General features: G+C 38.6%; 1 protein-coding gene across 1 annotated transcript in view; it reads left to right on the plus strand.

Moving 5' to 3' along the window:
- Nucleotides 1–22,665, plus strand: part of LOC104915579 (maestro heat-like repeat-containing protein family member 2B) — a 445,385-nt gene that overhangs the window by 368,971 nt on the left and 53,749 nt on the right. The gene's annotated exons all lie outside the window — the stretch shown is intronic.

The raw sequence follows: 22,665 nt of genomic DNA on the forward strand, positions 1-22,665 counted from the left end.
GTTGGAGATTCATGATCCTTGAGGTCCCTTCCAACCCTGGCCATTCAGTGATTCTATGATTCTGTGATTCTTCTCTCAAGATTTCTTTATTCATGTGTTTACACATGAGGTAGGCCCCCTTAAGCGCTGTTTCAGTGTTTTCAAGGTCACAGGAAAAAAAAAAAGTATTATAACTCAGGTTATGTTTTATCCCTGCCATGGTGAAGTAGTGCTTATTTTCACTGAAATCTATTACCTCTAAAGAGAGTGGCTCAAAAAAGCATAATGAGAAACTCCAATTTATTACTACTCAGACATAAATATTTCAAATAATATTGGAAGACAGAATAGATACTATCCAGACCATGGATAATGATATCAAAAGACAAATTCAAACAAAATACCCACTGAACACCTTCAAATTGCTTTTTGTCAGTGAAGAAAATCGCTGTTTTAACTTTGAAGGATTTATCAAACCTCCTGCACTGAGCTTTGAGCAAAGATATATCAATTCCTGGGCTTATCTTCTGGCAAGGGCATATTATTTCCTCCAGGTCTTTGACTGATTTCCTACTAATAGTACTGTTGTTGTTACCCTGTGATGAAGGTGATATTCTGCTTCAAGACAGCTCAGTGTACTTCGCTCAGTGAAAGACTGAGATCAACTTGCTTGATAAATAGTACTCCAAAACTGCAAGTAAGAAGATTTTAAGATTTCCAACGGGCTTTGCTGTTTATAATGAAATCCTTGAACATCAGATATTTTAAATATAGCTGCTGAAAAGAAGCACGTTACAAGACTTGCTAGAAATGCTTATATATACTGGGCTGTTCTTTTCCCCCTGTAATTAAAATATGAATCAAGAAGCAACAAAATGAGGTGCAGCAAAAACTCACCTGAAGCTGTATCCTTTTTTGAGCAGCTGAATTCAAGAGGAACAATTATTTTTGCCATACAGCCTGCTAGGAACTATAATAGGAGGAAGGCTTAAATGACACAATGACACAAGTACTGGTTAGTGGGGGGCACAGTTGTGTGTGAGCACCCAGGAAGTACCTTGGACAGTTTCCAGTGTCCTTAGGCCTCAAAAAAAAAAGCGAGTGGAGGTGGAGATGTGGTTGCAAAGTGTGGAAGAAACAGGGTTCAGCAAAGAAACTTTTTTTTTCTACAGGGGATATTATAAAGATAATTTGTGTCCAAGTAGAGTTCTTCCACCATGCAAGTGCTGAAAGAAATATTGCTGATGGAAAATATACAGTATTTCTTTCTAAACCTCAGAGTGGTTAAAGGTGTTTACATAAATGGTTTTCATCAGACAGCAATTATTTAGAATTTGCTCAGCTAGCAAATGTTGCATATTCATTTTTACCCGTTTCTTGCAAAAATCTTGAGACGTTTCAATTGCCTTTGGATAGTGATTCCTGTTTAAAGTTTTTTTATCAGCTTATTCAGGCCCTGAAAAAAATTTCTAAAACCTTATTTCAGTTGTTCGGGGGTTTTAGCTCTGTTGCATTACTATGCACTCATTTCAGGTAATGCATACTACATCCAGGAATGACAGAGGAATTGTTTATTGCAACATCCTCTGGCAAATTTTTGGATACTTGGGGACAGACATAAATTAGAAATATCGAAGTATGTACAAGCCACAACTGACCACTTTCAATTTAATGAAATTCACAGGTGATAGGATTTGCAACAGATTTCACTTAGGGAAAGAAGACGGAGAAACGAAGATGAAGAGAAATAATCACTCTAAAATGATTAATTGCAATTCACTAAGTTGCACAGTCTCACTCTCTAATCAGAAAAGAAATAAAACACTTCCTTTTACATTGTTTTTGCCACTGACATGACTTCTGCTATCTTATCTTCAAAAAACCCATTCAGATGATAATTTTCTGTCTTGATCCATCTTTCATGAGGAGACAGCTTGATTTCACATCTCAACACGTCATTGTGTGATAAGCCGACTTTGCTGTGTGTGTCATATTAGTTCAAGTTGATTGCACTTTCAGTGAAGTTAAGGAAGGAGACTAGCCCTAAACTTTGGAGGATTTTGATTTTGTTTTTTCCACAAATCCTCCTTTTATGTTCAACTGCCAAAGAGTTCATCAGTCCTCATTTTTACAATGATAGGGCATGGGAGGAATACATAAAGTACGCACATGCATAAGATCCGCGTGCCTAAAGGGGCTGCAATTATCTCCAGATAAACCCCCTTCAGATACCTTTCTTTCTTGCAACTCTCCCTCATCCTGAGCGGGTAAAACCGCATTTCAACCTCTTCAGGCAAAGAGCCCCAAAACCAGTTGCTGATTGACCTGTGAGAATGCTATAACCTCTGGGCTAATGTAGAGAATCTCAGCATTACCATTACCCATTCCATGTTCTTAAACCTCATCTAAGCCCAAGAAGTCCTACTGAATTTCATCCTCACCAGAAGGATCCACACTTGGAGTGAACGAAGCTCTGCATAATCTAGTCATACACCCTCCTTGGTGCATTCATTTCCTGCTTCGGACTGCTCCAGCTACAATCCCAAAGCTTGAAAGCAAGAGACTGGCTTTAAGTTGTGTGGAAACCACACACCAATGTTACTTGTCCTGAGTCAGGGATCAGTCCTGGTTCTTTTGTATTCAGCTTCACAGATGTACACACACCAAATATACTCAGACTGGAAATTAGATGCATAAATCCCAGGGGTTGGACAGAATTGTAAGCAAGGTGATTGTAAGGATTGTAAGCAAGGGGACCGATGTGTAAAGCAACCATAATGATTACACAGATTACACATTACACATGATCACATTACACACGAGAAAGGCAGAATCACTTTAAATGTTTGGTAGCAAGGAATGTGTGGATGTGCCACTGAGGGACATGATTATTGGGTATGGTGGGGATGGATTGTTGATTGGACTAGATAATCTAAGAGGTCTTTTCCAACCTTAACAGTTCTATGACTCTATGCTTCTAATATCTTGTCAATAACTTTAATAGCTTGAATATTGACTGAGGACTGCTGTTGGAGATCCTGTCACATCTCCCTCTAGCAAGATGAGAGTCCCTATGCCTTACATCCTGGTATCCCAAATCACTTTATGAATACAAAATGACTTACAAAGTGATTTTTATTATCCACATTGCACAAATTGTAGAAGAAAGGGTAGATAGACTCAGAGAGTACCCTAGGTCACTCAGTAAGTAAATGAATGTCCTACATGGAAGTAGTAAACAATCTTACAAGTAGAAATTCCTTTAAAATTTACAATGATGCCTTTCCCTGCATGTCTCCTGTGTAGCATCTGTCTGCAATTTTACAAATGTGAAAGCAAGGGTTTCCCAGGAACAAAGCTTGTCATAGCAACAAAACAGAGCACATTTCAGAGAGTAAAACATACTGCTCACTTCCTAAACACCCCACCATGTGGCAGGGTACTATCCACAAGCCCTGCTCCTCTAGACTGCCAGGAAAGATCTTCATCCCTGAACAATGGCCACTACACCTTGGGAACCCTTTCACATAATCACAATGGGGGCAAACGTTGTTTCTCTGCTGCCTGGCCCCACTGCATGCAGCTGCTTCTCACAGCCATGCCCACCTCCCAGCCCCTTACTTCTGGACATGCCAGGACACACTTGACTCTCTTTTCCCCAGAAATAAATAAATAAATAAAAATTAAAATTAAAATTAAAAAATTGAAACCCGGTGCTTTCTGAATGGTCATTGCTGTTTCTCAGGTGTTCTACAGAATCTGTGTATTGTAAGAGTGAGCCTTATGTGGCCGTGGCCACAAAGCCAGGCACTTTGCCAGATGGGAGCAGTAGGAGTCCCAGAATTCTCAGCAAAATAAATGTTTTGTCATTGCTATCACAATGCTGTTAATAACAGCAAGGAAGAAACCACCTGCAGGTCCCCAGACCAGCATACATATCATCTGTCTGGCACTGAAAGTGCTGGTGCTTTAGATTCCAGTAAAAGCACTGCAAGCACTCTCAAGAGAGATAATCGTGTTACTGATATCCTACAAAACCAGACAGCAACTTGTAACATCTTCAGTCCCTTCTGATGCTGGGAGCCCTGAAATGATACAGCGTTAGACCTCTTGTCAGTGTGTAAACTGTGCAGGCTTCCCATAAATGACGAGGTCTGCTGGCATTGTCATCTTCAGAGCTTTCATAGGATTTGAATCAGATCTATTTCTATGTTTATTTTTTATTTATTTGTTACTGTGGTACTAAAGGGTTCTTACATGAAAACATATGACTTCACTAAGATAAAGCCAGGGACATACTGCTGACATCACCGCTGGCGCCAAGTAGTTGCTGCCTATAGGCTTCTGATTATGACCAGCTGGCTATGCTTATCATATGATAAGGGATGTGTGCAGCATGGCAAAGCCCTCACGGCCCAGTCAGATCCTCAGATCAGTTGCTACATGGATCATAAACTCTTCAACACACTCTGATGGTCTCTTACAAGGTTATGGTCTTTGTGGTTCTATGTTCTATGTTCTAGGTCTCAGTCAATGCTCAACTGAACATGAGCTAGCAGTGTGCCCAAGTGGCCAAGAAGACCAATGGCATCCTGACTTGTATCAGAAATAGTGTTTGTAGCAGGAGCAGGGAGGTGACCATTCCTCTGAACCCAGCACTGGCGAGGCTGCACCTCAAGTACTGTGTTCAGTTTTGGGCCCTCACTACAGTGGAGGTCCTGGAGCATGTCTAGAGAAGGGCAACTGAACTGTGAAGTATCTGGAGCACAAGACTTACAGGGAGAGGATAGGGAACTGAGATTGTTTAGTCTGGAGAAGTGGAGTCTCAGGGGAGACCTTATCACCCTCTACAGCTGCCTGAAAGGAGGCTGTGATGAGGTGAGGGTCAGCTCCTTGTCCCATATAACTTGCGATAGGACTAGAAGAAATGGCCTCAAGTTGAACCAGGGGAGGTTCAGATTGGACATTAGGAAAAATATCTTCTCCAAAAGAGTGGTAATGTGTTGAAACAGACTGCCCAAGGAGGTAGTGGAGTCATCATCCCTGGAGGTGCTGTAGAAACATTGTACTAAGGGGCATGGTCTAGTGGGGAAATATTAGTGATAGGTGGACGGTTGGACTGGATGATCTTAGAGGTCTTTTCCAATTTTTGGTGATTCTATGGTTCTATGGACTTGCACAATTTCTTGTTGCTGCCCACAGTGTAAAACTGTCAGGATCCTGCTTCCTTTTGATGAAGTTACTACTTTGACAGGTTGCCTTTTAGCTGTATGCTTTTCCAAACCTTGCAGGATGACTGGCTCTCCTACTATGCTGTAACTCAGATCAAGGTATGAAGGATAGCCTTCTTCAACAGAAGAGTTCACAAAAATCCCTGAAATCCTGTTAAGTCTTATCAACAGAGTTGGCCAGGAATCTCCAGGGGAAACATCAGTGATTATGCTTAGTCCAAAGCTGTGATCATTCCTCTTCACAAAAATAAATGCAGTGGAGGGTGTAAAGTTAAAGGCTTTCAGCTTGCTGCTTTTCGGAGCTGGAATAGTAAGTATGTTTCTGTGGGGATTGTTAGCTGTTTAATGTTGGGATACATCAAGATTTGTTATGTTGCTGAGATTCTTTAAAATCGTATGTGTTCCCTGTATCTGTTTCCCCATGAAACTTTGAAGTGATTTCCTTTGAAAGCTGATTCCTCTGGAGAATTGCTGCTTTGCCTCTATCAGTACAGAATGTACGACCAGCTAAAAACCTTCAGGCAATGGAGACTTTCAGTAAGTGCCAGCTGAGATGCTACTTATGCCTATTGTGGTTCAAGTCTAATGCTTCTAGATTTCTGATTTCTTGTAATGCAAAACCACACGTAAAATCCAATATATTGTTTGATAGACAGATTTAAATATTTGAAGCCACATTGATTGAATTCAATTTCATTCAATGCCTGACTAACACAATTTGCAGACAAATTCAGTTGGGCCATTTCCCCAAAGCTTATTAACTGATCTGAGCTTAAACTGATCCAAGTTAATAAATGTGCGGCTTTTTAAGCTGAGCTTCAGCACTTTGCAAGGTCAGATGTGCTGTGACCTGAGAACAGATAGACAGAATAAAATGTCCCTGGTTTTGTTCTAGAAAGTGCATGAAATGTCTCAGTTACTTATCATTTTACATAGTAAAATACACACTTTTTTCAACAAATTTTAACAGACTAGACCTATTTTGTGCTAAAGGTGGCACCTTGTAAATTACCTTTTGTGAGATGATTAACGCTTTGAAAGATAATGAAGTTGAGTTGTTTGATAAAGTTGATGCCAAGATCAAGAAAACTGACTTTTTCAGGGATAGTCAGATAGGTCTTCAAAAACATAACATGGAAAATTTAAGAGAATAAAAGTACTGAGTTCTGTCCTCATAGGAACGAGGACAGGCTGAGAGAGCTAGGGCTGTTCAGCATGCAGAAGAGAAAGCTCCAGGGAGATCTGATAGTGGCCTTTCAGTATCTAAGGAGAGGCTGTAAGAAAGAAGGGGACAGACTCTTTAGCACAGTCTATTGTTATAGGACAATTTAAACTAAAAAGGGGGAGATTTGGATTAGATATAAGGAAGAATTTTTTTACAATAAGTGTGGTGAGGCACTGGAATACAACAGAGATGTAGTGAAAGCCATCCCAGAAGACACTCAAGATCAGGCTGGACAGGGCCCTGAGCAACCTCATTCAGCTGTAGGTGTCCCTGTTCATTGTAGGGGAGTTGGACAAGATGGCCTTTTAGGGGTCCCTTCCAACTCAAAAGATTCTGTGATTCTAAGATATATCATCAAAATGCATTGTGATTGCTTTTGCTAATTGGTTTAGGATCACTTCCCCTTATTTCTGTCCAGGCTCAGTGTTTGCAGTTGGTAACAGAGGTGATTGAGTAGTTGCATTTTTCCCTCCTATTCATATGAATATTTCAGCCTACAGCTCTTGTAAGTGGAAGACTACAGGATATTCTGAATTATTTTTGAATATCTTCTTTGCCTCTCCTTTGCACTGAGTAACAAATACCAGTAATTAGTAGAACAGTTTTGGGGTTGTTTACTCTCTTATATAAACTTTTTTAAAAAGAAAAAAATAAGATTTTCAGTCACTTCAATTTTTATCTTCATCATCTTTTATCCTATTGAAGAAGGAAGATATTCTGAATACTAAAACATGTTCAGCTGGTAGAGTGGTCAGGCTCACTCCCTTAACTTTTCAGTTCAGAAAATGGTAGGAAATTTATTCTTCTGATTATGACCTGAAGCAGACAGTCAAGCATCTGCAACAGATAAGCATTCCTTCAAGAGGGGTGTTAGCACTTATCTGCTTTCTGTGGGAACAGAGTAGTATTTTCATACTACCAGAAAACGTCCTGCTTTGCTGATGTCATCACACAGATTTAAATATGGAGAAAAGTTTGAGGAAATTAGAGTACAGATTTGTGTTTCAGTGTGTGTCCTGAGTGTGAGGGGAAGGTGTATGACAATAAGAGTGCCTCAGTAGCAGTGCTCTAGCCAAGGAGAAAATAAAAAGGAATGTAAAGGATTTTTATCTAGAGCTTTTTTTACTATACAGGTAAGTATTCGTAATTTGATTTGTGAAAGCTAAAGCAGGAAATGCCTGTGATTTCATGTGATCCATGCATCTGCAATTTATAGATGACTGTGGCTTTCATGGGCATGAAAGTTGAAAAGATGATCCAATCAGTGCAGTCATCATATGCCGATAAATAGGGCAGATTTTAAATCCAGAAATACTGATAGAATGTTTTAAATCCAAAAGTTACAGAACCTAGTTCAATTAGATACATATTTCTAGAAGTATTTAGAGACTTAAATTTATCTGGGCTTATGGAAGTTTTTGTCAGCTGTCAGTGCAATTCACACCAGAACATCTTGAAGGTCTATTGCATGCCAACAAAAATGAACCTCATCAAAGTCTTGTGCCAAGGTTCTGCTTGAAAAGTTAAGGTAAAATGGGATCTTGTGCAAATGGGTTAATCAAACTTGCCTGTCAAACATAAACACTGACTTGATTACACAAAAAAGAAAGAAAAAAAAAAGTAAAACAAAAACCACAATACTAGAATAACATAATGATGCTGTTGGCTTAGCCCTTCTAAATACACAAACAAGAGCCTTAAGTACTGTCACTGCTCACAAAAACAAGCATAGTTACCAGTCAAAGGAGAAAGCCCTCAAAAAAAGGGCATACTGAGCAACTGAGCTGCTCCCACCTGAAATACTGCAGTAAGAGACTATGCCATGACAATTATGAGTCATCTCTAGCTCACAGGAGAGTACAAGCCCAAGGGCAGTTTCTTGAGGAGAAGAATGTAATCAGGTCTTCATCCACTCCTTCCAACAAAATTTCATCATCAATAGTCTCAACAAGACCAAATTGCCCCTACCTAAGCCTGAGATCAGGTGTGCTCCATAGTGTATCACATACCTTCCGCCTCCTGGCCTGGAGACTAGTTGGAACACATTGCAAATCCCTTTCTGGCTGCAGTTCAGGGGTTTCTCTGAGTAGGAACTCAGATGGGGGAAAGAAATCTTTTCCCCAACTGTGCAGTCAAGATATGGCCAAAGACTAGATGATGGGGCATGCTAGAGGGCATGCCTCCTGCCTATGTGCGCATGTTGGGAGAAACAAAGGTAAAAGCAAGAGGCTAAATAACCTTGAAAGTAAATGCTTAGGGAAAAGATCTAGAAATTAGACTGACTGACTATATAAAGAATATCAGCAAGGTGTAACTCAGTCTGCAACAGCAGAAACATGTAACTCCGTCTGAGACATAGGGTATCCGATAGTGCAGAAATTCACTGCTATTCAGCTGCCTGAACACACAGAGAAGTATCAAGTGGGTTTTACAAAAATGCTGGTGCCTACATTACCTTACAAATCTGCCCCTCAGGGCATAATTCAAAGCCCTTGAAGTCATGGAAGAATTACCATTCGCTTCACTGGGGCTCCATTTAGATCAGCAATGCACACTCCTTTTCTGGCTTTTGTTGTCTCCACACTCTGACCTGAATTGTCCCCTTATGGCATTGCAAGATAGAAATGTTAGCAGTAGTGCATGAGAAAATAAGTACTGTTCTTTCTTGTTTTGAGTATCTGTTCAACACAAAAACAGATTTAAATCTTTACAGTATGTTTACGTGGAAATTTTCAAAAGATCGGTGAATCTTTACAAGTTTGTATAAATTAAAACTGAAATATTCCAACTTTTTCAAATAAAAATAAGAGTGCACGCCACTTACTTGCAAGAATTGTGATACCTTACTAAATGTGGTAAGTTTGCTGAAAGACCCTCATGTTTCTGCAGTAAACGTCATGTTCTTGGAAACAGGCTGCATGAGTTTGACTTGTACATTGCTGCAGAGTACATAAACTCTATCTTTGATGAATCCTTTCCAGTATTTAAAAATGTCTAATGACAAGAAGTTTAATGCCAAAATTTCAGCAAGCAGTTGCAAGCACCAAAGCAAATATATTAACAAAAATGGGAAAACTTGTTATCAAGCTACCTGCAGAATAAATACAGGAACAATTTCTTTTGAGATTATGTAATTGGATGTCTTAAAATCAAGAAGTGAAAGAAGGATTAAAGGGAAGTCTGAAATTTTTAATGGAATCAAAAACTATGAAACAGGAACCAGGTGCTTTTCAATTTTTTATTGCTAGTGAAAGGAGAAGGAAGATAAAGTAAAAACATGGGTACAGTGGCATACAATTAGTCAGCAGCATAAGTGAGTCAATTCTGAATTTAAAAGACCTTAAACCTGTTCACTAGAGAACAATACTGCAGGCAGAACTGCTCTGCATCAAACTCAACGTCAGTACCAAGCTTGCAGCCAACAGGGCAGCACCTGACCAGCTATATGCAGCACCAGCTCTGCTGCAGAGAATGCAGAGGAATCGGCTACAGAAAGGTCAATCTTATGAATGGAGAACTGATTTTTGTGGGAATATTCCAGCACAGTGTGAGGAAAGCAGAATCTGACCATAACTGGGGGAGGGACCCCCACTACTGGAAAGAAGTGTGGCTATGAGTCAGGTAGGTTTGTTCTCTTTGGTCTGCCTCCTCAGTTTTAAATATACTGACATCAAGGATTTTCTGTAGGTATGAAGGCTTTCTGGATGTGCATTAGCACTAGCCAATCAATCCTAGCTGCACATGTGAAGTGGTGCAGGGCAATTAGTCAAGAGCATGAAGATAGCATAAATTTGTAACAGCTGTGTAACAGCTTCAACATTGCTGGGAAACATCAGATGTCCTGCAAAAAAAAACCCTCCGTAGTTGGTTAGCTCACAAGCATTAAGTCTTACCCACACGAGTATTACTGATGACATACACTCCGTATTTGTTTGCAACATCCACAACATGATCATCTTCATTGCCAAAGGCAGGATCGATATTTATATTACAGATGTTTGCCGGCTGTGGGTTGTAAGCAAACTTATCAGCTGCCCACATGAAACATGAAGTTCACAGCTTATGTAGGATTCATTTGTTAAAATACAAATGTCACAAACTTCACGTTTTCACATAATTATAAAATCGTTAATTTTGGAAAAGACCTCAAATATCATTCTAGTCCAACCACCAGCCTATCATCGCCATGTCCACTAACTGTGTCCCTCAGTGCCACATCTACGTGGCTCTTGAACACCTCCAGGGATGGTGACTCCACCACCTCCTTGGGCAGCCTGTGCCACTGCCTGACTCCTCTTTTGGAGAAGAAAACTTTTACTGATATCCAACCTGAATCTCCTCTGGCACAACTTGAGGCTGTTTCCTCTCATCCTATTGCTGTTATCTGGGAGAAGAGGCCAACTCCCACCTTAGCACAATCTCTTTACGGGTTATTGTAGAGAGCAATGTGGTCTGCACTGAGCCTCCTCTAATCCAGATTAAACAATCCCAGTTCCCTGAGCTGCTTCCCATAAGACTCTGTTCCAGACATCTCTTAGCTTTGTTGCCCTTCTCTGAGTACACTCCAGGGCCTTCATGAATTCCTTTGTAATTGGTAGGGAGAAAAGAGCATCTCCAAAACATAAACCATCTCCTTCTAATGCAAACACTGCAACAAGGTAAGATGACTACAGTTGTTACACTGCATACAGAAAGCCAATAGGTCTGAAAATGGCAGCACAAAACTTCAGTGAAAGGAAAATTTATGACATTTCTGTTTGCTTGCTTTTAATAGCGATCTATAGTATTGAGGATCAGCAATTAAAAATTCTTCAATAATTCTGCCCTCCCTCAGACAGCTGTCACAGTTTCATGTTCACAGTACTTCCACTGACCCTTTCTTACATTTCTCATGGGACAGGCACTGTATTTCTGCCACTCAGACACTCTGCACCCATCTGCTGGCCACAGCTTTGCCCATCTCTCAGGCCCTTCCTTCTGGGCACATCAGGACATGTTTGTCCCCTTTTCCTTCAGGTGAAATGAAAGCTCAGCACTTTCTGGCCAGTCATGCTGCTTCTTGGATGTCCTATGCAGTATGTTTTGTTAAGTGAATTCTTGTGGATGATATGAGGGCTTCTCCAAAAGTAATGCCTAGTGTGCCATTGTGTTGCCCCACAACATCAGAAGCAGATGTTGGTGGTATGGCTGTACAGGTTGACCTTTTCTACCAAATGGGAAAGGGTTTTTACCGTGAGACAAATGGCAGTAGAGGGGTGGTCTGACACAATGGCATCTGACATGGAAGTGCAAATGAAGTAATGGTGTGGCACTGAATTCCTCCAGGTGGAAAAAATGGCACCCAGTGACATTCATCAACACTTACTGAACTTTTATGGAGACCACCTGGTGGATGTGAGTGCAGTGAAGCAGTGGATGGTGCATTTCAACAGAGAAGATAGCAACAGTGGGTCATTTCCAGTTGTGCAGGTTGTTATGAGCATGGCATGTAGGGTCTTTTACTTCACTGGTGAAAATGCATAGCTCATGGTCATTACTACATTGAAAAAGAGTGTTTTCTTGCTGAGAATTTGCTCTATCTGTGATGATGTGCTCTTTATATCTGTTGTAGTTTCCATGGAAATAAATAGGACGTACTGCACAATTGCAAGATAGGAATTTTGTCTTTCCTGAAATGAACAAGTGTGATGAAAATAGCTCCCTTTTCATTTAAGAGAACTTCTCTAATTTCCACTGGGAATGTTGATTTGTCTGAGCCTTGGAGCTACTTACAACTCAAATCTGGATGCAGTGATCTGCAACTCCATTAGTCAACTCAATAGAAATCATATCATTTTTGTTCTGTTTCAGAATCAGAGTATGAAATAGCTGTGTGAAATTATATAGTAGACTTAATTGCATATCTGTCTTTAATCAGTTCTAACTCAAGCAGCTTCATGGATTTAAAGTAGCTAAGTTTTTTCCCAGATGGGAATGTGTACTTTGTTGTTACTGAAATACAGTTCAGTTAAGCTCTTTGGCAGATTTTCAAATGCCCTCAGAGAGATATATAAAAGATTGTTATAAGAAGAGTTCTAACCTATATAATCCTATATAATTTGTTTCCATTTCGTCATATAATAAAAATATACCTTTCCCTGAAGCCTCATTTCTGAAGGGAAGAACTTCCTAGTTAAAATGTTAATGATGGAGAAATCTCATTCAAGTTTAAATGAGAAATCTTTAATTCAGGAATGTTTTCAATAAATATGCCAAATCTACTACTAAAATATATAATTTGTAATAGCTGAAGTCTATTACCTCGAGATTATGCACCTCTTTAAATGCAAAATAACTGGTGTGTTCAATTTGTTAAGAGATGTAAATATCACAGATTAGGTGAAAGATTAATTCAGTGTTGCTGAAAGCCTCACCACAGTATTTGAAGAAAAAAATCAAACAAGCTATACCCTTAAGAAATTTAAACTCATTCATATTAATGAAGAAAATATTTTTTTACCCAAATCCAAGATACTTTGGTATTGTTTACAGTGTTGATTATCTGAATAGCACATATGCTCTTTTTATCCATCAGATTATGTTAGTGATGCTTGTGATTAGAGTTTCTGTATCAGCTGAGGGTAATAATATTTTTTTTTCTCATGCTATTAAGAAAAATATTATTTCCCCTTGATTGTGGGAATATATGATTTTTCTTTCAAGAATAGGTCTGCAAGATTATCTAATTCCTTGTATACATGTCTGTCAGTTTTTCTAATGAAGTTTGGACCGAGATCAAGGACATTTACTTTTTTTAAGAGTAAATTGATGTTTGCATATGCTTTGTTTAGCTCTTTGAAAATGCCCTTTAAGCACATAATTACTTCAATCATAAGTTCATATGCTGCAATGATATCAGGGTTAACAAGTGCTGAGAAAGCTTTAGATAATGGTATTACATTTTCTTCTGGTAATTGAAAGATAAATCCTCTTCCACAAGAGTGCATGAACTCTGTATGAGCTCTTCGAAGGCTATCACCCATGTGTAGTAATCACCCACAGAAGGGACATTTTTACAGCTCTGCCAATTCTGAAAGCAGATGGCAGGTATTTGGGGAAATATAATGCTAGTCAAAATTGAAATCTTTGTTAAGGATGCATTTGAATGGGCTTCCACAGCTATGATGTTCACACGGAAAATTAGTGTTGAGGCATTAAGACGTAGATCAAGGTGCTACAGAGATATGGGTAAGTAATATGGCACTTGTGTCAGGTTACAGTGAGACAGTTTCTGCAAGGTCATGTTAGTGATAGCGAGAAAGTCCCATATACTGTGGGAAGAGATTTTCCAGAGCGGACACCATAGCACCAGTTTTCTTCCTCTCCCATCTCCTTCAATTTTGTTGTGCTCAGAAACAGTTGTTATGCACACAACACTGCCTGTCACAAACCTCAACCATGTAACAGGTGGTGGAGGACCTCTGGGTAGTGTCCTCAGTAATGACTGAATTTCAGATACCATTTCTTTAACATTTTTAAAGTTGATAAAATTGCCTTTGATGTACAAAAAGGCTGGAGACCTTTCTTAGAGTATTCTTTAGGCTTAGTGTATCAATTCCAGTCCAGTGTAAAAATCTGAAAGTTCTAAAATTTGTCAAAATACACTTGAGTAATCCCTTGAATGCTCTTAAACTGTCATGATTTTAGAATACTTTATTCCTTTAGTTCTCCCAAGCCTTGCTTAAACTCAAAGCTCAGTGATGTTGCTTTTCACATACTAAAATAAGGAATTACAGTAGTGCAGACGAAGCAGTGTGCCCATTAAAATGGCCAACGTGAATATAGATTGTATTCTGGTCATTGACTTGTGGGCAAACACCTCCACATGAATAAAACATGTAGGGAACATCTGCATGAGCTACTGCAAGTCTTTATAGACTCTCCAGTAAGATAAGAAGTAGCCTGAAGGAAAGGCTTTTACGATGAAAAATGTTATGAAGTCACTATATTAGTGTAACTACTATAGTAGTTGCTACATAATTCAAAAATTGTTTACATTTACAACAGATGCAGAAATAAGCTGAAATACAGTTCAGTTTGCTACCCTACACTGCAAGGCACAGTAACACAAATTAAAAATAACCTAAAGCATTTTCACTATGAACAGAAAAAAAATAAATAAATAAGGATTTGTGCTGAAGGAGATAACTATTTATTTGTAGAAATGACAAATAAATGGTGGTAACAAATTTAGTGGTTTTTCTGCAATGAACTGAAAAAGAAATGCCTGTGGATTTGCAACATAAGCATGTCTTCTTTATCCCTTTAAACTGATATGAAGTTGCTTCCTGGATATACTTTGATTTTGTGCAATATGCAACATGCAATATGCAAAATCGTATGCAATATGATTTTATTTAATGCATAGGCATATGGGTGCATATGAAATATCTCATAGCAAATAGCTGCCACGAGAAATTGTATCATCTAAAATGAGGATAAAGCATAATGCAGAATATAGGCATTTGAGATTAATGTTGAGTCCATTTGTTTGCTCTGCGGAAAGAGTTCCCACGAAACAGGAAGTGGAAATAAGATAAAGGAGAAGGTCAATAAAAAGTATAAAGAAAAATAAGAAGTAGAGTCAATATATTCACTTGCTGGGTGGGCAGGCACATGATGATTAGCAGGCAGGGGAATGTGGGGATTCATTGAGAACTAACCATCTCATGATCGTTTTTTTTTAACAGAAACACATCAGATTGAAATTCTGATCACGCTGTAGTTTATACTGTTTCATTCTACCACCATATAATTTCTATTCAGCTATAGTATATGAAATTTTCCAGATCTGTCCATGAAAAATAACTACTATATTGCCGAGACACAAGAGCTACTCTGCTCTGCTGTGTATTTGGCGATGTATTACGATCCATTATGATTAGCTTTGATGCTGGGGGAAGTTCTTTACAGAAAGAATGCTAAGGCACTGGAACAGGCTGCCCAGAGAATCTGTGGATGCCCCAACCCTGGAGGTGTTCAAGACCAGGTTGGATGGGGCTCTGGGCAGCCTGGTCTAGTGCCAGATCTGGAGGTTGGTGGCTCTGCCTGTGGCAGGGGGGTTGGAACTTGATGATCCTTGGGGTCTCTTCCAACTCAAGTCATTCTATGATCCTTTATTAGGGAAGAAGAGAGAAAGAGAGTGCAAGAAGTTGCCAGAAATTTAGGAATTTATGAACAAATTTAATGTAATTTTAAACTTAAGATATATATATATACATACATACACACACACACACACACACACACACACACATATATGACCAATGTACCATAGTTAAAAAACACATAGAAGATTTGGAAATGAGTGTGATGCTTACATAGGATCCGGATATATTTATCTTTCATTCAGGGGTTCTTTTTGTCTGCAGAATTCCATAGTATCTGCTCATCCTTCTTAAGCTTACTTTCTTAAGTAGAAAGTCTGAGAAAACAGTTGAGCCTGATGGCCTAAAATGTGATTTTTTGTTTTCCCAAGAAAAGAGCTTTAATGAGCACCTAGGAGTCCACAGCAGATGGTGGCAGTCCAGCTCTTTCTGGAGTTGCTGCTTGTGGCAAAAGCTGGGCTGGGGCTCCCCAGGCTGCTCCCTCCTAGTTTTGTCATGCAAGCCAGCTGCCTCCAAAAGAAGCAAGCTGAGCATTGCTTCTTTTACCTCTCTGCTCATTGTGGCATTTGCTAGTTCAAATGTCTTCCCATGAGACACTGAAAAAAAGGAGCTTTATTTTTTCTTGTTTGAAAAGCAGAGCTGATTTATTCAAGAGAGAGAAAATGAGGAATTGATTTGATCATAACTCAGGGATAAAAAATGGGGGGAAGTGTCTGTAAGGAGGGCATTCTCTAGTCTACTAGATGAAGGGATAGAAGGGGGTCTGAAAGATGGGACCAGAAAAATACAAAAGAGAAATAGTGTTTGTATTTCTTTTTTTCAAAATGATGAGAAGGCTATTGGTGGAATAACCAAATACAATTTAAGGTCTTTAGAGTGTACTCATCTTGGATAATATACTGTAATATAGGAAGTCTAACAGTGAACAATGGGTAAGTTAAGCTGGTAAGTAATGAATATATTTCCATAGAAGATAATGCAGTAGATGTATTAGTTTTGAATAAAATATACAGTTGCAAAAGAAGCTCAGTGATTTAAAATAAATGTATAAATTTCTGTAAGAAACAGATGACAAAAAATCCCTCCATTCTCTCTATATATTTCTGTCACTCACTGCATGTAAAATTACTAGTACAAGAAAATACTTAAGAACTGTTCCAGTCTTAGACCATCAGTTCATTTTTGTTCCTGAGCGTAGAATGTTACTTTGAGAAAATGTGTGTTTTGCACTTTTAGGTTCTTCTTTCTTTAGAATTATTTATTTATTTAGCATGATTTATGGGGTTTGTGATTTGTAGGATTTTTTTCCTATGAATACATAAACCACATTCTTTCTGTGAGATTTGCTGATGGATTATTCAAAATAGTTGAAATTGAGTTAATATGACATCAAAAATTACTTTTTTTCTTATAGCTGAATGTGTTTTGGATATATGTGTATATGTACATATATGTGTACATATACCTACGTAACTGCTATGGGATTAATGTTTTTGCTTGAAGTTCAAGAATCTTGGAAGGACTGGATTTCACCTCAGAATAGGATTTTGTTCACATAATTTCAGCCACAGGAAGTAGAAATAAACTGGTTGGGAAGGAGTGTGTCTTCAGTTTGTGTTTTCAATATGTTTGTCCAATGGAGCAAGGGTTGCTAAAATCCTTTTTTGGAAGTTGCTGCTTTTGCATCACAAACGTGAGTTCAGAATAAATAAATGAGCACAGCTTAGTGACTGTGTTCCTACCAGCCCTCAAAATATGTTCCAAGATAACTGGAGAATTAAGTTATGAGATTTTATTATGAATGGGATGTAGCATCCAGCTACAATGTTCAAAAGCATAATCTTGTCTGAATATAATTCTTCCACATAGACTTGTGGATCTCAAATATTCTGAGTAAGTGCTGGGTCAGAATAAGCTGTGAACAAGAAAACAAGAATATAAGGTAAAAATTCATTTTCTTTAACTTCCAGGATTTTTTCCTTCATAAACGGAGAGCAAAGAGAAAGTCTAATTGACAGCCTCTCTCTTTGATTGAAAGTTGAACATGATCAGGAAAAACACAAAACTGGGAATGTGTTTTTAAGCAACACCTACTTCTGGAACCTCTCATTCTTGTGAAATCATTAAAAAAATATTAAGTATGTTAGACTTGCAGATATCACTATACGGAGTACAGATAAACTCAGTGGCTAAGGCAGTGAAAATGAACATAACTTTTAAAAAGAAAGAAAATGTTCATGAAAAAAGAATAATGGAAATCTAAAAACTTCAGTTATGCAAGCTTACTTCAGTTTCTATGATTGTATAAATCCATTGTTAATCCTTTTATCATACCATTGCTAGGAAGAGCCTGAAACTTTATTTCCTTAAATGTTCCTGAGTGAGGTTGCACTGGCAAAGATGATTTTTATTTTGTGTATGTTTCCTTTAAAACGGCACAGTTATCTAGGTCTGCTTTTGTTCAAAACTCTGCTATTAGCAGTATGCCTCAGTAACAATAAAGGAAGGAAAGAAAAGACCAAATCGATAAGGCCACAGGTTTATATCATTGGTTATTCTAATATCACATCACCAGCTGCATATGTTGAACAAAAATACTCTCCCATCAAAACAATTTTTTTTTAATGTAACTTAACAGGACTTTCACCTACCTCAGCACAACCTCAATAATCTGTACACCCAAATTACAAATTTCTCTCAGTGTGTACATTTGATTCTCGTCTTAGCTATATTTCTAAGTAAATAATCCCATGTATACGTGAATGTGCTCATTAATAAGCAATACATTCAGGTTGCTTTTACAGGTTGGATGGCTGAGTGTAGATTCATTTTTCCAGTTTCACCATCAGCAAATGGACAATGTAGAAGTAGTTTGACTTCTCTGTACCTTACTTTTCCCATTTATACTGCTGGAGATAATGGTGGATGAATGTGTACATCTTTTGCATTTAGACACACAATTTATCTTCCCAAATTAGGAGGCTAACTTCCACACACAATCGATGATGATGAGCTACAACAGAGGCAAGTGGGAAGAATTATAACTTGAATGACCTAATTATCTTGTTCAGAGTAAATGAGAGCTTATTTCCATAGTTAGTTACCTTCAGATCAACATTTAGGAGAAGAAGAGGCAAACGGTATTCAGAAGACAAAAAATTTTTGCTGTTTTTGATACCCATTACCCAAATGTGAGATCTACTACAGAACAAGGTCTCCTGATCTTTACGGGGTCTTTTAAAGATTCTAAAGTTCCTTTGCAAGATATCATGTTTCCTACAAAGTACTCCAACTTCATGTTATCTGAACAAGGATGTAAGATAATGCTATGTGGAAATTAGACTTGTTTTGACTTCCACAGGTCCTTTCCAATGTAAATCATTCTCATAGAGAGTCAACTTTAAATTCCTCACATGTGAAGCAAAGTATATATTCATATAAAACTATAATAGAATCATAGAATCATTAAAGTTGGAAAAGACCTCTAACATCATCTAATCCATCCACCATAAATATTGCCCACTAAACCACATCTCTAAGTACTTCATCTACCCTTTCCTTAAACATCTCCAGGGACAGTGATTCCATCACCTCTCTGGGCAGCCTGTTTCAATGCATTGCCATTCTTTCAGAGAAGAAATTCTTTATAATACCCAATCTGAATTTTCCCTGGTGCAGCTTGCAGCTATTCCCTCTAATCTTAACACTGCTACCTGGCAGAAGAGGCCAACACCCAATATCAACCTCTGAGGAACAACACTCACTACCAGTCAGCAGCTGGATTTAACCCAGTTCATCACCACTCTCTCTACGCTACATGCATAGTTACATGCCAGTTTTCACTGAGTTTCATTTAGTTTTCACTGTTCTTGTGCCACAATAACAATACCACCATATCTATAAACATTGCATTTTTCTGCTGATCGTACTAGAGTTGTAAAAATGTGATAAGTTTGCCAACATTCTTCCCTTCTCTTCTTTCTGCTTCTCCTTACTCCATGTGTAGTTGTTTTAGGCCATATAGACTGAATACCAAGTGTAGTCATTATCTGGTATAATCTTGCTAGTGAAACAGAGACTGACAAAGAATAGTTTTGGTTATCACATTTGCTGTTTATAGTATTTCTGATATTTTTCTGTCCACATGATATTGAAGATCAGCTTGGCACAGGTGCATATGTAAATCTGGAGCAAGATGATGACTCATGTAACTGAAAGCATCTGCAGTATAGTGGCTTACACCTGACCTAGTCACCATAGGAACATCTCATGGCTAATGGGGAGAAATCCTACTTTTGGTGTGGAATTACTTTGACTCACCTTAAGCCTCTGAATTAGGATGAGATAAGTGATATTTGTCATATGCCTCTATTTCATCTCTGAAAGGAGAATGAAGGTTAGACCTGTTAATGCAGCTGTAGATGCTTACCTTTAGGTTAGCCAAATATCCTTACACTCTTCTTCCTCATTGACTTCACACCAGTTCACAAGATATACCACTGTAAAACCATATGAAACTGGAATAGAAAACCTCTCACTCTACAGTGCTGTGTAAGTTCAGACACTCTTACACCAATCACACAAGCAATACCCAAAGTCAAAAATCAGTAGTTTGAATCTGTCAAAAAACTTCAATTTCTTGGTGCCCCCTTATAATGAAAGATTCCAGAAGGGATGAGGGACATGCTTATTTAATAAATGCATTCACTAAAATCCTAGCTAATACTAAATTCAATTATTTTTCCAATTAGAGACTTAGATTGTGCCTACGCTCACTGAAAAGCTGCTAGCTGCCATTTATGAAATGACTTCAAAAACAAACAATCAATCAATCAAACAACAATAAAACAAAGAAATATTAGAACAAATTCAGTTGTCCTCTGAGTACAGGAGTAATCTTTAGCCTGAAAAACATGCAAAGTCCTGGACAATAGACAGCCATCTCTAAATATATCCTGAAGCATTTTAAGAGAAGGATGTAGGCCTGTTTCAGCTAATTAGAATCATAGAATCATAGAATCACTCAGGTTGGAAAAGACCTTAATGATCATTGAGTCCAACCACGACCTAACCATATGACCCTGGCTGTAACAACCCTCCGCTAAATCACGTCCCTGAGCACCACATCCAAATGGTTTTTAAACACATCCAGGGATGGTGACTCAACCACCTCCCTAGGGAGCCTATTCCAGTGCTTAACAACCCTTTCTGTGAAGAAGTGTTTCCTGATATCCAACCTAAACTTACCTTGGCACAACTTAAGGCCATAATACATCTTCTTCAAAGTGCCACAGAACACAGAAATAGAATGAGGGACGCAGAAATTATCATTTTAGCTTAAAATAGAAAGAGAGAGAGAAATTGGTGTTTCAGTCTTTCTCATTCTCTCCTTTTTCCCCTGGCTACATGTTTATTTGCAGGGTAAAAGCACAGGTATTGCAAAGTGTTTTGCCACATGAAAGTGGCAGTGGACTTTATTCTCTGTAATGAAGGATATGTCTGAGAGCAATAGCCCTAACATTGAGCAGTGCCATGTCAGTAGATCACTTGATTTCCACTTCAGATCACAGCACAGTTCAGCATCTCTCTCAGATACTCCCAAAAGTGTTCATGCAGCATCCTTGGACTCTCTGTGATCTTGCACTACAGCATGAGTAAGTCCCTTGCCACACCACAGGGTCAGAATTCTGTATATATACCCATTGCCATTCATTGCTTACCCATCCTTTGGTCACTTCTCAGTTGAAGAGTAGAAAATATTTCTCTCAACCTCAGGTATTCCAAGAAGTTTTATGTCCTGGCACTATCCACTCAGGCTGAAAAAGAAAACTGCTCTGGACAGAAGTGCTTTGGGGAGAAAGGGAGACATGGCGTGGCAGTAATTGAGGGACAGAAGTTCTTAATTTAGCATTCCCTTATGAAGAGAGTTGCATTAGATCTCACGTTATTCTATTTGCAGACACAGATTGTTTAGGCTTACAAACACAATCCTTACAAGGTATTACTTAAAATATAACCATAAAACGCCCACTCTGCTAACTATGCCCTCCTCTTTCTCATGCTTCAGATATTCATCAATAAAACTGTTGTGACAAACTGGGGGAAAAATAACCCTCTTATTTTCTGTAACATTATGTGAAGTGTGGTTTGTTTTTGTTGTTTGTTTGTTTGTGTTTGCATTCTTGTGCGTCTAGTTGCCTAGAACTAAATCAAAAAGGAGTTGTTTGAGGAAAGGACTGGGCAGAAATGTAGGTGAATAAGTGCAGGAGGCAGCTAAGTAAGTTCTAAGCAGCAGTAAGGCTTTGAGAGAGATGAGAGAAGCTGTCCAAACTGTATTGTAGACAGAAGTGCAAGGTGTAACACACGTAAGTTTATATTGTCATTGAAAAATCTCCAGCTGAATTACTTTCATGTGTTTGTATAAGGATGCACTATGAACTAAAGCAGGGAGCAGGCTCAAGTATTTATTTTCCTGAACAGTTTTCTTTTCCTCTTTAGGATATGTCTAAAGTCAAGCCCATTCCCAGTTCACACTTTCAACAGCTGCTGTGGGAAATAGATCTGCCGGGAGAACAAGAAGGCAAAGAAAGTTCGAAGATGCTCTGTAGCAATAACAACATGGCTAAAGAAACAGTCAGGTGGGTGCTATCCTTTTACAACTTGGTCTTACATGTTTTGTACTTTGATAGTGTTTTGTTGTGGAGAAAGTCTGGGCAGCCAGAGGCAAATGAATCAGTCATATTAGCATGATCTCATGTTCCAGCACTGGCTGGATTTGCTGACGTGGTTTCAGTTCATAAACACAGAGGGCCTTGATGGAAACAGGGAAGCTGCGCTTCTACAGCTGACTGCGCAAGACTGGAGAGAAAGTCTGAAACTTCAGGAAGCAGATAGCTCAGAAAGCAATCAAGAAAGCAAGTGAAACACAAAATGAACATATTGTTTGGAAACTACCAGTAAATCAAAGGATTTCTATCACACCATAATGCAGCCACTGTTTTTTGCTACTCTTTCCATCTCTCTCAACTTCTTTTTTCCTACCTTCCTTTCTTTCTCTTCTCTCTTTTTTCTTTGCTTTTTTTTT

The sequence above is a fragment of the Meleagris gallopavo genome, chromosome 1 (genome assembly GCF_000146605.3).
Source record: "Meleagris gallopavo isolate NT-WF06-2002-E0010 breed Aviagen turkey brand Nicholas breeding stock chromosome 1, Turkey_5.1, whole genome shotgun sequence".
Lineage (NCBI taxonomy): Eukaryota > Metazoa > Chordata > Aves > Galliformes > Phasianidae > Meleagris > Meleagris gallopavo.